The sequence below is a fragment of the Rousettus aegyptiacus genome, unplaced genomic scaffold (genome assembly GCF_014176215.1).
Source record: "Rousettus aegyptiacus isolate mRouAeg1 unplaced genomic scaffold, mRouAeg1.p scaffold_m13_p_1, whole genome shotgun sequence".
Classification (NCBI taxonomy): domain Eukaryota; kingdom Metazoa; phylum Chordata; class Mammalia; order Chiroptera; family Pteropodidae; genus Rousettus; species Rousettus aegyptiacus.
This window is the reverse complement of record NW_023416284.1, coordinates 53,693,363-53,711,086: the sequence shown is the minus strand read 5'-3', so window position 1 is coordinate 53,711,086 and position 17,724 is coordinate 53,693,363. Positions and strand designations below refer to the sequence as shown.

General features: G+C 36.3%; 1 long non-coding RNA gene across 1 annotated transcript in view; it reads right to left on the bottom strand.

The window, feature by feature from the left end:
* Positions 1–17,724, bottom strand: part of LOC118613373 — a 63,527-nt gene that overhangs the window by 25,676 nt on the left and 20,127 nt on the right. The window contains exon 2 of the long non-coding RNA XR_004955440.1: positions 745–826. This is a non-coding gene — a long non-coding RNA (uncharacterized LOC118613373). The remainder of the gene's footprint in view (positions 1–744; positions 827–17,724) is intronic.

Genomic DNA, 17,724 nt, shown 5'->3' with positions numbered 1-17,724 from the left:
GTAACGGCGGCGGGTGTAACTGCCAATCTAGTCATCAGCCAAACAGACTTCTGACTCTCAGTTAATCCAAGAGAGAAAACTAACCAACCAACAGGTACCACAAAGCATCTGGTTAATGCTTGACTCCCTCTCTTGAATATACTTTCTAATGAATATGAAAGTGTTTTATCCAGAAACTGAAGGTTGGAGGACTCCAGCACACTGGCCCCATTTAAGTTCTGGGCTAGGACGCTTGGCTGGCAAAGGGTTTAGACCTCTACCATCTCCCTTCCTCGGGTCATTTCACCCAGTTCTTATTGATAGTTTCAAGTTGAAAATCTCTAAGAAAAGCCCATTCAACAACAACTGATATGGTGAATAAGATTTCAGAAAGTTGTATTTCTCTCATCTCCTTCTTCCAATTCTGACCTCTGGTAACAGAAGAAATAGTCATTTTAGTGTTTGTTTTAGAATCTGGATTATGTTTCCAATCAAATGGAAGCCAGACTTCTGGAAAAGGACTTGGTTCAAATCTTATCAATATAGAAAAAGGCAAAACTATGTTTGATAAAGAATGGTGTTTTTTTTTTAATCAAACAGTAAATAATAGTAAATTGCTTAAAACATTTTTAGAATATATACGTAAAGAATCCACAAATAGTTAAAAATAAGGGTGGCAAGGATTCTGGATAATATCCACTCCTTACAAAATGTCTGATTCAAAGCACAATGAAAAGAGTAGAAGGAGACAAAACATTAGCTCACCTGCTTCTTCACTCCAAATGAAGAGAATACACTGATTATTGAGACTTAGGGTATTTTCTCAGACAAACCTCAGCTTGCACATCTGTAAAATAATGCAACATGCTTCGAAGTATATCATAAAGATTAAAGGAGGTAATGGAAAACACTAAACATAGTAATCAGTTAATAAACGCTCTTATTTATTCATTCACTGAGTCAATAAATGTTTAACAATTGCCTACTATGTGTCAGACATTCTGCACAGGAATAAAACTGACCAAAACAGTCACAGCCCCTGCACTTCCAGAACTTAAGAGTCTAGACAGGCTACCCAGAGTTCAGTGGTTAAAAAAAAAAAAAGCATAGACTCATAGTAGTCTCTTCCTATGTACCTGGAGGTTTGCTGTGGTAGTCGCTAGTACTGCTCAAAAAATATTTCTGGCTTTCCTCTTTCCAAGGACTCTGTCTCCTCTCCTGGACCTGTAGATGTGTCTTTACGTGGTCTTCCTTCTCTATCTGTGTCCTAATCTGCTCTTCTTATAAGGTTACTAGTCATACTGAATTAAAGCCTCATATCCTCATTTTAATTAATTACTTCTTTAAAGACCCTATTCCCAAATAAAGTCACACTTGAGGTACTTCGACATATGAATTTTTGGGGAACACAATTCAACCTATAAAATTTATGCAAATAGGAAAGTCATTAAAAGAATTTAAGCAAGGAAATGGCATATTCTAATTTATATTTTAAGAGCAGTGTTACTATACTATGCAGAAAAGATTAGAGAATAGGAAAATTAGTGATAAGGAGGCAAGTCAGAAGATAATTTCAGTAATTAAACCTCAAGACAGACATTCTTAATCTGGAGTCTATCTATAGTCTTGGTTGGGAGGAGATCCTCAATTTCTCCAATGCCATCTCTACAGAATCATATGAGGATGCATATGTACTCATAATGTGATTTAGTCTCACAGTCTGTCTCCTCCAAAAAGTACAAAAATAAATAAAAATAATGAAGAAACCCCATGTTTCACTATACTATTCAAAGGGATTCAAACACAGAATGCCTAAAAGCACTTACTAAAATATTTGCTCTTCTGTACTTTACTCCTTTTCTACAGTTATTCCAGGATCTTGCTCCTCAATTTTCCCAGGGAAAAATACTCCCCCATCAAATACCCCCCACAGCCCGAAGCTTTTCTCTTCTCCTCACCCCTTCTTCCCTTTTTAAGAACTTTATTAGGTAAATCAATTTAGCTTATCTTCTGCAAAAAGAAATCTTTGGAAAGAGAGAGAAAATTGCTTCACTTAGCCTGAGGATTCTATTTGTGAGACAGGAAGGTGGTGGGAAAATCTCTGAACCTTCTCACATTAATCATTTTTGTCTGATCTTAAAGTCGTGGTTTTCATCAGTTTCTCAAAGGGGTTGTTAAGTATGTTAACCATCAAAAGAAAAAAAGAAACGGATAAAGGTGTGTAAGGAGAAGGAGTGGGGGAAAGAGAGAGATTGTGATTTTCTAGGAACTGAGCAAGGCTATCTGACCATCCTCTAACCGATTGGTCCATAAATAGGTCATCGCACGGTTTCCATTCTGCCCATACTGCATCCCAAAATAACCAACTGTTTACTAATGAAACCTCAAAGCTACTGAAGTGACTGGGTATCACCTCAAAGGACCAGGCTCTTATAAATAAATGTATTCAGCTTTGAACATGATCCATTAGGAAACTCTGAGTAAACTGCTAATTTAGGTCATCCAATCTGTCATTCCAAACAAATAAGAAGTTAATGAAGATATGAAAACAATGATTCTATCAGACCACAAACTTGCTATGTACAGACCATAAAGACATCCTGTGGAAAGACACACACACAAAAATGAAACACAGAGTATAAATGACAGAAGTAAAATGTGCCTTTTAACCTCACTTTGCTTTCCCAGTTAATTTCTTCTCAATCTTTAAGACCCAGCCAAGTGCTTACCTCTTTGAGAGTCCTCTGTCCGGGTTTGGCTAAATACCTTATCTCTTCTTCCATAGTATCCTGTAAGCTCATTTCACTACCACATTGTTATTATCTGTCTCTTCTACCCAAGTGTGAGCTTCTGGAGATCGTGGACAGGGACTTATTGGTTTCTGAGCACTCAGGACAGTAACTGGCACAGTGTAGGTAAAGATTCACTGGTAAGGCTGGCTTCGAATTTTATGCTATTTCTACTATCCTACCATGCATCCTGTAATAAAAAGATCTAAATGATTTGCTTATCATTTAATATCTGGGACATTTTACAGAGAAGCTGATTCTACACAAGAATTGGAAATATCCTCAACCCAACTTTCTGCCTAAGGATTAAGCAGTCGAGCCCCATTATCTCAGAAAGTAGTGGGGGTCAGAGGCAGGATGTTGATAGTGCTAGTGGAGGAGTTAAGGAAGCTTCACCCACTCTTCAGTCATCTATGGAAGCTGACCTTTTGAAGGGAACTTCCCAATCTCCTTCTAACCATATCCCATCCAAAATTTCCCTCTGAATCATTCAGGAGACATGTAGATGTGATAGAATAGCAATAAGTTATTGCAATAATGTTTTTACTTAAGTATTATGTGAGTTACAACATCTCAGTGAGGTTTGTATCTTCTGGATCAGGTTATAAAGAAGTTCAACATCTGAGATCCATTTAGTAGAAGCAAAAAAAAAAAAAAAAGAGCCTTTCATTGAATCCACTTGCATCGGGATCACCTATCATCTTTGGCTCTACCCCGGATCTAGCAAATTAAACTCTCTGAGGTTGGGGGTTAGAGGTCTCCCTTCTTAACAAGCTCTTAGGTAACCCTATCACCAAAGCTCAGCTCTGAAATCATATCTTCAGAGAAAACTTTTTTGAATCCTTACCCAGGCTTGCAAGTTGCCCCATCACCTCTCATTGTGTTTACCACATTATCTCTCCCCCTTGCTACTTTGGCTTGCAAGAGGGAAGGAGTTTTGCCATCTCATTCACTACTGATTCCCAAGGTTTTGAACAGAGTTGAGGAACTGAGCAAACGATTTGTGTGCTCTCTAAAGATGAACATCCAGATGCTGAGGTTGAAGCTCCATGTCCGAAGCATGCAAGGTGCTTCAAGGTCTGGCCCATCTACCTATGCAAACTTCTCCTCCCCAACTCTCTGCTTAATACTCAATACACCAATAATTTTCAACTGCCTGTAGTTCCTTGTACACTCCCTTAATTCAATTTGTCCTTTCTTAGTCTGAACTCATTACTGTGCAGTTCTCTTATACCCACACCTTTCTCCATACACACTTCTCTGTCATTGTCTGGAAAACTTCTACTCCTTCTTTTTAATTTTCTGCTAACACATCTCCTCCTTGCAGGAATCTTCTCCAGTCTCAGCAAAGCCTCTTCTCTCTGGGATCTGTGACAGCCTATGCATATTTTTGTTTTTTCCCTTACGTTGTTTAATAATTTTCTCTTTCATTGTTGGTTTTCCACACTAGGATACAAACTCCTTGAGGATGTGAACTATCTCTTAATCGTCTATCCATCAGTAGTCTCTATTCCAGTTCTTAGCACAGAATAATTGTTCAACAAATAAATTACTGTTTAATGAATGAATGAACAAATGAACTAGCAGAGTCAAATGCTCTGGCACAACTCTAAACCTAAACATGAACCTGTGCATCTGAACACTGTTCAAACTGGTGATTAGATTGATCCCACGAAGACTTTAGGGCCTTTATGTACAAAGCCAGTCAATGTATCAGATTGGCAAGTAGGCTTAAGCCAGAAAGGATCAATATATACTGACACTCTAAAGCATATAAAGAAGCTAAGAATTCCAATGTTCACTAAGTCATTGTAAGAAAGTAACTCACAACCCTAGATGTAGGTCAGGGCAAGAATCTTGGAAACAAGGTAGCCAAAGAACATGGAGGGAAGTAAAAAAAGTGAGGAAAGTAAAAAAAGTGAGGCGAGAGGTCTAAGAGAAAGTCCATCATAAGACAATGAGTCAGTTGCTGTGGCTTCTGGGTGAATAAGTCCTCAGCTGCTTTGGTGAGCTCATCATGGTTTCTTAAAGTGACAGTGTTCCCTAGATGGGATCTGAAATAACCTGGCATGAAGTTCTAGATTAAAGAAACAAAAATCATACTGTGTTTTTCACTAAAAGCCTAGTGTTTTTGTTTCCTATTGCTATTTTAACAAATTACCACAAACTTAGTGGCTTAAAACATCACAAATTTACTATTTCGATGTTCTGGAGAAGTCTATAGAAGGGTCACACAGGGCTAAAATCAAAGTATCAGAAGGGCTGTGTTTCTTCATGAGGCTTTAGGGGATATACTGTTCTTTGTTTTCCAGCTTTCAGAGGCTACCCACATTCTTTGGTTCATCGCCCTTTCCAGCAGGCATTACTCTGGCCTCTGCTTCCATCACTCAGCTCCTTCTCTCTCTCTTTCACTTTGACCTTCCTGCCTTCCTCTTATGAGAACCCTTGTGATTACATTGGGCCCACCTAGATAATGCAAGATAATTTCCCTCTATCAAAATCTCAACTTAATTACATTTGCAAAATATCTTTTGCCATGTAAGGTAATATATTTAGGGTTCCTGGATTAGGACATGAATATTTTGGAGGTACCATTATTCTACCAACCATACTCATCCATAGAAAAAAACATATATTTTAAAAACTGAATCAGGTTTTTATAGAATATACAGCTTTAAACTTCCCATGAGTGACAGGCAATCAAGAAAGTGACACAAATATCTCGAAAATAGGATAGTGAAGGGAAAATTAGAATTATGTAATAATTTAGTTTCAATTGGTTTTCCTCAATTAAAAATTCAAATATAAACTCCTAAAAGAAGATAAGGATTGGACACTACTTTCTGCTTTTTCTTGAGTTAGGCATCTCCCTCTCCAGGTCCCCGCTCTCTGTGAGCAAAGACACACACCTCAAAACTATAGGTGGTAACCACTGGATGAATTAGTGGCAGCAATTCACGTACCACAGGGATTCAATCCAAGACAAAGAAGAGTCGTCAGTTTGTCGTTTGGTTTTTTAAAAAACAAAAATAGCAAATGCTTAAACAAGAACCTCTGGGTTTTATCGGTCATGAATATTCTGGGATTTTTTTATATACAAATTATTAAAGATAAAAATAGAAAAATTTTTCAATGGCATGTATGATCATGATGAAAGTACACATTCTTTGACCAGTTCAGACAAACTCAGTAGATAGTGGCTGGCAATCAAGTAGGGCAAGTGCTGATTAAGTCAGGACTGCAAGGCAGGGAGTTATTGCAGAAAACAATGTAATTTACCCTTCCTTCTAGCCACAGGAGAAGAAAACTTTTCAGCAAATCCTGGTAACATTGGCCAGCACTTAGTAAGTTTCTTTAACTTGTCTATTTTCTATCTCAGATAAAATAGAAGAGAAAAGAAAAGAAAAGATCAGAGCTCTTTTAAAAGCCCTGATTGAAGGGTCACTGTTTTGTTTTTTAAGATGGCTTGGTTTATCCCTAAAAAACTGTTATCACTTTATCAGTGCTAAGGATTTGATTTTTTTAAAAACAAAGAAGATATCAGAATATTTAGCAGAACTAGAGAAGGAGCCCATAAAAAAGGCTAAAATTATAATCACAGAGGAAATAACAAATTGAACCCTGGATACAATTTTTTAAAGGGATAGGAAAAAAATCACCACAGAAAGAATGAAGGGCTAGGTATTCCTCAGAAGCTGATAGGAAGCTGAGATAAAGCTATATAATTTGATGAGAATGAGAACAGATAGCTGAGGAATTTTATCATGATACCCTTGAAGTTTCTCTCAAGAAAAGCAAGTACCACAAATTTATAGAGACAAAAATCCACACAATTATATGGATTTTTCCAATAGCTTAAATTTAGACACAGAAAAAAAAAATGGATGGCTGGATGGATCCCAGTATGAGAGTTTGCAAGATTAATAAAGTTAAAATAATAATAATTATAATAATAATAACAATAATAATAATAATAATGAGACCCAGAGGTCCAGGCTAAACAAGCATTGAAGCTGCAGAAGAGAGAAGCTGTGCTAGGTGTAGGGGAATTAGAGAGATTTAAACATGGAAAGGATAAGGCAAATTGAGTTTTAAATATAATTACTTTGACTGTACAGTGGAAAATACGACTGAAGACAGCTAAGCCTGGAGACAGACCATGAGGAAGCTATCACACTAACCCAAGTCAAAGACAAAGATCTGAACCAGCAAAGGTAGTATATTCGTTGCCTGTGGCTGCTATAACAAATTACCATGTACTGGATGACTAAGAACAACAGAAATGTATTCCCCCACAGTCTCACATTTCTGGAAGCCAAAGTTCAATATCAAGATCTTTGGAGGCTCTAGAAGAGAATCCTTCCTTGTGCCTCTTCCAGCTTTTTGTAGCTGTCAGCACTTCTCAGCTGCTTTGGCTTGAGGCCATATCACTCCAATCTCTGCCTCTGTCTTTACCTTCACATGGGTTTCTCCTCTGTGTGTCTCTGTCTTCTCTTCTGCCACAATTCTCCCTCTGCCCTTCTTTTATAAGAACACTTGTCTTTGGATTTGGGGTCCATCTGGATAATCCAGGATAATCTCATCTCAAGATTCTTAACTTAATTATATATACAAAGACTCTTTTTCCATATAAGGTAACATTCAAAAGTTCCAGGGATTTGGATGTGAATATACTTTTGGAGACTACCATTCAACCCATTATAGTGTTTAAGAGGGAGAAAAAAATCTGAGAATTATTTAAGAGGTATAGTCAGCAGAAACTGATAATTAGACATTTAACTGACTATGAGGAATAAAGGGACAAAGAATAACATTTTTTTTAACTATTATTATTTTTGCCTACAGCACCTGGTCTTCCTAGGTGGTCTCCAATCCAAGTACTAACCAGGCCCGACTCTGCTTAAGTTCCAAGATCAGACATCGGGCTTGTTCGGGGTGTCACGACCATAGACTATGGACCGTGGCTCCACTGGGGCATGAACCCAGGACCTTCTGTGTGTAAAGCAGACGTGCTAACCACTACACTATGGAACCCCAACCAAGAATAACTTTTAACTCGGATATCTACATGGTACCACCAACTGATATAAAGAACCTGGATAAAAGAGCCTATTTAATGAAGAAGATGAACTCCTTTTTAATATGTTGATTTTGAGGTGCCCACAAGACATCTAGATGAAATGTTCAGCAAACTGCAGGAACTATGCATCTGAATCTTAAGAGAACTGAGCTGAAGAAAGATTTAGGGTATATAATTTAGGGTATTCTTCATGAGACTATTAGCCAATGCACATTCCCAATATTCCATCTACTTAAGCATCACAGGCTATTAATGTTGTGAAATGATACTAGCAAGTTGATCAGGGTTGCTTTCCAAACTCTTGGGGTGTTATATGAGACATTTAAAGGGTCAGAACTTGGCAATGTAATGAACATAGAAGTGGTAATTTAAACCCTCAGAGAAAATAAATATTTGGTGACAAGAATTACAGAGATTTAGAAATGGATACCTTGAAGTTAAGGGGCAGACAAAGGAAAAGCAGCCCATGAAAGAGATCAAAGCGAATGGTAAAACAGGTACAAATAATTCCAAGAGGAGGCGGTGTACAGAAGCCAAGAGAATAGTTTCTAGAAATGTGAGGAAATAATGTGTCAAAAGGAGTAGTCGGGGCAAGTAAAATGAGCAAAATGTTGAAAGCAGCGATAGAGGGGGAGAAGTATCATGTGGGTCTCCAGATGAAAAACAGTCCAGATAAAGGGAAAGAACACGCAAATGCAAAAAAAACATTTCCGGCATGCTCAAAGAACAGCAAAGAGGCCAGTGTGGTTGGAACAGGGTGAGCAAAGGAAGTAAGAAATATTAATAGGTAACAGAAGTTCTGATAGTAGAGGACCTTTCTGGCCATTGTAAGGACTTTGGCTTTTATTATGAGTGAAAATGGGAAGCTATCAGAGGAGCTTCTGCAGATGAATGACATGATCTGAATTCTGTCTTAACGGAGATCATGTGGGTGACTGCGTAAGAATAAGAAACAAGTCTTAAAAGATATGTTGGAGATAGATTGTAAAAGCAACAATGTAATAAGTAGGGAGGTCAATGAGAAGGTTTATTATAACATCTCAACCAGAGATAATGGCGGCTTGGACCCAAGTGGTAGCCATGAAGGTGAAAAGAAGGGATGTAATTATGGACATATTTGGAAACAGCATCAACAAGATGGCTAAACGATTAAACATAGAGTGAGGAAAAAAACGAGTCAAGGATGATTCTAAAGATCTTGCCTGAAGCTATCAGAAGGCTAGAGTTACTATCAGGGAGCAGCACCCCTCCTATGTATAAATAATGAGCTTGCTATACAAATGAAACTTCGAGGTGAGGATCTAGTCCTTTATTCCAACCATATTGCCTACCCTGAGACTCTTCAATGCAATAATGCTTCTAGGGGTATGTCAAATGCTACATTACTGAAATGCAAAATATAAAAGTGAGAACAAGAAATGAGGCTCAAAATACATGTTGAAGACAGACTACAGAGAGCTAGAAAAGAAACTAACCTACTGAAACATCGCACTTGTCTTACAACATAGTGCATTATACACTATAAACTTGAAAATGCACATATGTTCCTCCCATAATTCACTAGAAAATCCAGTGATTCATTCCTCAGCAAGAATGATCTTGGAAAACTTTGACTAAATTGAACCCGCCAGTGCCACATCATTGATGAAAAATATTACACAGGAGGAAAAAATAATTTAGGGTATTCTTCATGAGACTATTAGCCAATGCACATTCCCAATATTCCGTCTACTTAAGCATCACAGGCTATTAATGTTGTGAAATGATACTAGCAAGCTGATCAGTGTTGCTTTCCAAACTCTCGGGGTGTTATATGAGACATTTAAAGGGTCAGAACTTGGCAATAGTTCAGCACTGTGCGGAAATGATTGAGGGATGTAATCTACCTTTGGAGCTTCTCAGTTACTCAGGAAGCTCTGAATTACAGGAATAAGCTGTTGCACATACAAATTGTATTCACTCTGAAATTTATTGGTGCTGCTCCAACATCTTCTATTCAAATGAAGCCAGATTCTCTCCCATGAGCATATGATTTCCACTCAGTCAAGAGTTATGTCAATCTGAGAAGTACAATGGATTCTTCAGAATGTAAGAGCAGAACATTACAATGCTGTAAATAAACAAGAGCATGCTGGCATTCTTTCCCCTAGAAACACATTATACCTGTAAGTTAGGTTCCTAGATCAGCCGACAAACATTAGTTTAATTCATACTGTTCCTAAAACACTCCATAAACAGCACCTACCAACATGAGAAACTTGTTTCTATTGATTTAGAATATTTTTAGAACACTGGTCATGTGCCAGACATCGTAGTATACTGGAGTTTCAGGGCTTCAGAACACAGTCCTTGACCTCAGGGAGCTCACCGAAAGAGGTACAGCAAGATCAGACCCAGTAGAGAGTAGTCAGTGCTGTGACATTAACATGGATAAGGTAGAGGCAGCATGATCAGAGGTGATAGAGGAGGGGAACATCTAATGCTGACATCTGAAGGAAGAAGGGATTTTCAAGGCAGATGAAAGAGTGGTGCAAAAGCATAGATGTAAAGCACACTTAAAGCTAAAACTTGGATGACATAAACACAACTTCCTTACTGCTGTCACTCCCTCCTGTTCACAAAGCTTGTAGTCCACCAGGCTGTGAGCTCCTGGTGGAGGCTTTGCTGGGCTGGAGCAAGAGCTCTAGCATAAGACCGCTGAGGAGGGTGAAGAGCCAAAGGAAGTGCCATGAGGCATGGAGCAAGCAGAGAAGGGCTAAGAGAAGAATGCAACATCTCCAGGAAACAGGAATGAGGCACTTTTGGGGGGAGAGTGCCATAAATCAACCATTACAGAGAATTTATCCTATTCCTAATACTATTCAAGTTCTGGGAATATAAGGATCCATAAAATGATCTTGAGGTCTAATGGGGAGACCAAAATGCAGTAATATGCTATAAAATAGTAAACATAATAGTATCTACCTTGGATGATTATTATGAAGATTACAGAACATGGTAAGGCACACATATTTGGCATATGGTAAGACCTCAAAAAGTGTTAACATTATTAAATATAAGAATATACCCATGTTCAGTCAGGTATAGTGTACAGGGTGAAGAAGGAAATGGTTAATTCTAATGGAAGAAAGACGGGAAAATTTTGGAGGCTCTAACAGTGAAGATGTTCATTACAGAGACTGAGACATGAATCTTGGACTACACTCAAGACACTGAGGTAAAACACAGGCAAAACTAGCTTGGGCTGTGTTAGCCTCAAGCAGAAATTTAGAACCACTCTCTGCTCCCCATCCCAACATCCATTCTCAATGAAGAAGTACTACTACAAATCATCTAAGTTCAAAAACGTTTATTAAATGACAATAATAGTAATATTATTATTGCTAGTACTATGTCCCATACAGAGTGCTGAATATTTTTTTCTTTTTATTTTTATTCTATATTAATTTCAGGTATACAGTACAATGGTTAGACATTTATTTTATAAAGTGGTTGCCCCAATTACACTAGCACCACTCTGGCACTACACACAGCTATTATATTAATATTGACTATATTCACTATGCCGTACTCTACATCCCTGTGGCTGTTTTGTAGCTACTAATTTGTGCTTCATTACCCCTTTACCTTTTTCACACAGGCCCCCAACCTACCTCCCCTCTGGCAATCACCAGTTTATTCTCTGTATCTGTCTGTTTTTGTTTAGTTTGTTCATTTTTTTTTCCTTAGATTCCACACGTAAGGTAAATCACATGGTATTTCTCTTTCTCTGACTTATTTCACTCAGCATAATATCATCTAGGTCATTTCATGTCATTGCAAATGGCAGGATTTTATTTTTATGGCTGAGTAATAGTCCATTGTTTATATATACCGTAACTTCTTTATACAATCATCTGTTGATGGGTGCTTAGGTTGCTTCCATATCTTTGCTATTATGAATAGCACGTCCATGAACATAGGGATGCATAGATCTTTATGAACTAGTGTTTTGGTGCAAGGTTTTGTTTGTTTGTTTGTTTGTTTGGGATAGATACCCAGAAGTGCGATTGCAGGGTCAAAGGTAGTTCTATTTGTAATTGTTTGAAGAACCTCTATAGACTATTTTCCATAGTGTCCATACCAATTAGCAATCCCACCAACAGAGTACAAGGGTTCCCTTTTCTCCACATCTTCACCAACACTTGCTGTTTTTCAATTTATAGATGATAGCCAGTTGACAGGTGTGAGGTGATACTTTATTGTGGTTTTAATTTGCATTTATCTGATTATTAGTGATCTTGAGCATCTTTTCATATGTTTATTGACTATTTGTATTTCCTCTTTGGAGAAATACTTATTCGGATCTTCTCCCCCTTTTTTTAATTGGATTGTTTGAGTGTTTCTGTTTTTGAGTTGTATGACTTCTTTACAAATTTTAGATATTAACCCCTTGTCAGATGTATCATAGGCAAATATCTTCTCCCATTCCATAGGATGTCTTTTTGTTTTGCTGATGGCTTCCTTTGCTGTGATATGACATTAGCAAATCAAATTCAGTCATACATTTGAAGAAATGACCACCTCATGACCAATCATCCTTTAACTCCCAAACTTGAAGAAAATAAATACAACTATTTAACTATGCGTGGAGGTAAAAGGTCTTTAAAGAAAAAACAAACTTTTTTTTAAATTAGAAAGATCTGATCAAATATATAGTAGCTGAAGCAAACTGGACTTTGGGTGGTAAACAGAATATACAGATGTCAAATGATAATGTATTAACCAATGTCACCCCAATAAACTCAATATAAAAAATTAATTAATTAATTAATTTAAAAGAAAAAGAAAGATCTGGCTTAAAACCAATGTAAAACTTCATAAAATCAAAAACTCAATTAATAATGGGGAGAGGACGAGTGTGAGGAAAAAAATGCCACAAAAAGGTCAATATTTCTAAAATACGAGAAGTTATGTTAAAAATTAAAACAAAAAAATATAAATGTGCCATCAGAAAAATAAAGGATTTTTATGGATAGGAGCACTCATTATTGTCAAGAGGTTAGTTCTTCTCAACCTGACCTATAGATTCAATGTAATCTCAATCAAAATCCCAGAAAGGGGTTCTTTGGATATTAATAAACTGATTCTAAAATTTATATAGAAAAGCAAAAGACCCAGAATTGCCAAGACAATATTAAAGGAGACTATCAATGCTGGAAGATTGATGTTACTTGACCTCAAGATTTATTATAAAGCTATAGTAATTAAGATACGGCATTGGCAAAAAATAAATAAACAAACATATAGATTAATAGAACAGAACAGAGAGCCAAGATATAGATACCCACAAATATAGCCAACTAATATTTGACCAAGGTGCAAAGGCAATACAATGAAGCAAAGATAGTCTCTTCAACAAATGGTGCTGGGATAACTGGACACCCACATAGAGATAAATGAATCTAGATACAGACTTTATATCCTTCACAAAAATTAACTTAAAATGGTTCATAAACTTAAATGTAAAATGAAAATTATAAAACTCCCAGAAGATAACAAAGGATAAAACCTAGATGCCCTTGGTTATCGTAATGACTTTTTAGATATAATACCAAAAGCATGAATGATGGAAAAAATAATTGTTAAGTTGGACTTCATTAAAATTAAAAACTTATACTCTACAAAAGACAATGTCAAATATCTGAAAAGATATTTGCACACCGATGTTCACAGCAGCATTATTCACGGTAGTCAGAACATGAAAGCAACTGAAGTATTCTATGATAGATGATTGAATAAAGAAGCTGTGGTGCATATATACAATGGAATATTACTCAGCCATAAGAAGAGATGAAATACTGCTATTTGTGACAACATGGATGGACCTCAAGATAATCTCACTAAGAGAAATAAGCCAGACAGAAAAAGTTGAAAATCACATATCGCTTATATGTGGGATATAAACTTAAAAGCAACAAATGAATAGGACAAACAAACAGCAAACAGAGACTTATGGACATGGACAAATAGACTAGTGGTTACCAAGGGGAAGGAGGGAGGGGAGAAGAAGATGAGGTAAAAGGGGTCAAATATGTGGTGACAGAAAAAAATCTAACAATGGGAGGTGAACACATAATGTAAATATATATATATGCCTTACCGTTTAAATGTTCAGCTGAAACTTACAGGATTTCATTAACCAATGTCACCACAAAAAAATAAAATAAAATAAAAAAGACAATGTCAAGAGAATTAGAAGATAAACCATGGACTGGGAGAAACATTTGCAAAGGATACATTCGATAAAGTACTTTTATTCAAAATATGCAAGGATCTCTTAAAACTCAACAAGAAAATAAACAAACCAATTAAAAATGAGCCAAAGACCTAACAAACACATCGAAGGAGATATATAAATGGCAAATGAACATGAAAGATATCATCAGATATCACTAGGAAAACGCAAATTAAAACCACAATGAGAGATGACTGACTACACGCCTATAAAGGGGGCTAAAATCCAGAACATTGACATCATCAAATGCTGGTGAAGATGCAGAGCACAGAAACTCTCATACATTGCTGGTGGAAATGCAAAATTGTATAGCCCTTTGGAGGAGAGTTTGGCAGTTTCTTATAAAACTGAATACACTCTTACCATGCCATCTAGCAATCACATTCCTTGGTATTTACTCAAAGGAGTTTAAAACTCATTTCCACACAAAAATATGCACAAAGATGCTTATAGTAGCTTTATTCATGATTGCCAAAACTTGGAAGCTACCACGATATCCTTCAGTAGGTGAACAGATAAATAAACTGTGGGACATCCAGGCAATAGAATATTAGTCATCACTAAAAAGAAGTGATCTATGAAGCCATCAAAAGACAGGAAGAAATTGTAAATACATATTACTAAACGCAAGAAAACAATCTGAAAAGGCTGTATACTATATGATTCCCATTATATGATATTGTGAAAAAAGGCAAATGTGTGGAGACAGTAAAAAGATCAGTGGTTGCCAGGGGTCAGAGAAGGATAAATAGGCAGAGCATGGAGGATTTAAAGGGCAGTGAAAATACTCTGTATGATATTATAATAATGGATATATGTCATTATACAAAACCAAGAGTGAAGCCTAAATTAAGCTATGGACTTTGGGTGAATATAATGTGTCGATGTAGGTTCATCAATTATAACAAAGGTACTACTCAGGTAGGCGATGTTGATAATGGGGGAAGATAGGCCTGTATGGAGCAGGGATATATGGGAAATCTCTGTAACTGCCACTCAACTTTGCTGTGAACTTAAAATGACTCTAAAGAAAGTCTCGTTAAAATTTTTTTAAAAAATAAAAGGTACATAAAAGATATTCAAAAAGAAAAAAATGCAATATAAAATATCAATAAACAGTTGATATTTTAGTTTAATTGATATTTTAGTTTAATCTCACAAAGTTTTGCGTGCAAATAACATGCCAATTTTGCCTCCCAGAGATTTAAAGTAAGAAAAAATGAGCACTCCCATACATTCCTGTTGAGAATGTCTACTGATACAATATTTGATAAGTAAGTAAGTCATATCAAAAACCTTTAAAAGGTATACAATTAATTGACCCAGTGATTCTATTTCTAGGAATTTATCCTAAGTAAATAACTATACATATGCAAAAAATGTATACACAAAGATGTTTCTAATAGCAAAACATACATATACATGATAAAGGATTAAATAAATTATATCCATACAGTGTACACCATACAGCAAAATACTATACAATCCTTAAAACCGATGCACTAGAAGAAAATTTAACTACTAAAAGATTTATATGAATATACACTGAAATATAAATAAATGCAAAAATATTACCCACCAAAAGATTAACTGTGTTGAGATTGTGGGGAATAGGGATATTTTCTCCTTTGTGTTCATCTGTGAGTCCTAAATTTTCTATAATAATCATGTGCTGTTTTGAATGAAAATATTTTCATTGCCTGATCCCTTCTCACAAAAACCTATTGAAAGGAAATAAATTTCCTACCTTATGTAAGGCATTTTGAATAGACTGTCTCTGATCCTCATAATGTAACAAAGTAATTATTATTTCAGCATTGAGGAAATTGAGGTACAAAGAAATAGTAATTTTCCCAAAGTCACTCAAATTCTGTGATAATTAATTTTGAGTGTTAACATGACTGGGTCACGGGTGCCTAGATTCAACATTATTTCTGGGTGTTTCTGTAAGGATGATTCCCCATGAAATTAGCATCTGATTGGGTGGACTCAATAAATACCCCTTCCCAATGTGGGTGTGCATCTCATCCAATCCACTGGGGGTTTGAATAGAACAAAAATTTAAGGAAAGAAGAATTTGCCTGCTTCCTGCCTGCGTACTTGAGCTGGGCCATCTGTCTTCTCCTGCCCTTGGACTAGGATGTACACAATCAACTCCCTTGATTCACAGGCTTTTGGACCCAGACTAGAATTATACCACCAGCTTTCCTGAGTCTCTTGCTTGTAGATAGCAGATCATGAGCCAATTCCTCACAATAAATCTCAATAGATAAATTGATGGATGGATAGAAGGTAGATAGATAGATGATAGGTAGGTAGGTAGGTAGATAATACAGATAGATGATGATAGGTGATAAATGAAGTTAGATGATGATAGATGATAGATAGATAGATAGATAGATAGATAGATAGATAGATAGGTAGATAGATAGACAGACCTACCGACCCTATTGGTTCTGTTTCTCTTATCCAATACAGATATTAACAAAGCCAGATTTTAGCCAAAACTGCTTGAGTTCAGTCATTACTCTTCTTACTGTGTCCAGCTGTCTTTAAGATTATTACATTCCTGACCAGCCATCAAAACTTATCTACAGCACTGAGAGCATTGGTATCCAAAATCTAAAAGTTGCTGAAGCAAAGCAAGAAACCAATAAATTTTTAGAAATATTTGTATTAAAAATATGCTTCTATCAAAGGACTATATGGAGTCACTATAAGCTGCACAGAATCAAGATCAGATGGGCTTACTTCCTCCAGAAACTTCATTAACATAAACTATCATTATAAAGTACAGAAAATCTATCAAGATCTCAAAATGTTAATGTTTGACGCACTTGAGTAGACAATCAAACCATATTTGCTACTTCTTCAAAAATGCTGAAATAATTATAAGCATTCTACTACTTCGCAGTCTCATTTCCCACTTACACTTAGAAGCATGGAGGCATCACAAGCCACAAAGTTATCATTTTTAAAAATTCCTTGAGGCATAAGACCAGTGGTCTTCCCTGGAAGTCTTCAGCTGACAGTTTTACCTGTTATAACCTATAGGTCATCCTTCATATTACCAATTTAGAAGTTTTGGGATTCATCCCAAATCATCTACTTCTCTCAATAATTTCATTAGGGCTTCTTAATTATATTCACATATTAAACTTGGAAATAATGAGTTCCATAATCTATCACCCACTGAGAGGGCAGCATTTTCCTTCAATAATGTCTTTCAAGTTATATAAAGGGTTTCCTTTTTTCCCAGTGTAGAAATCATTGGAGGAAAAGTCTATATTTTATGTTAGCTGTTACTTAAAACTTTAACCTTAGCTTTAGTCTTTCTGGAGTCCTTGACCAAAAGATATTCTCATTATAAGATATCCTGCCAGAAAAAAAATCTATGTTACCTCATAAAATGCTTAGAGCAGATGGCATACAGATACACCATCTAGTCAACTTTATATCAGAAAGCCTAAGAAATTGTTACAGGAAAATTTACAGAAGAGAAAGAGGAGCACAGAAACAAGTATCCCTGGGTCAATTTCCCAAAAATCACTTAAGTTGTTCCAAATCTTTATAAAAACCTTTCTCAAAAATGTTTTGAG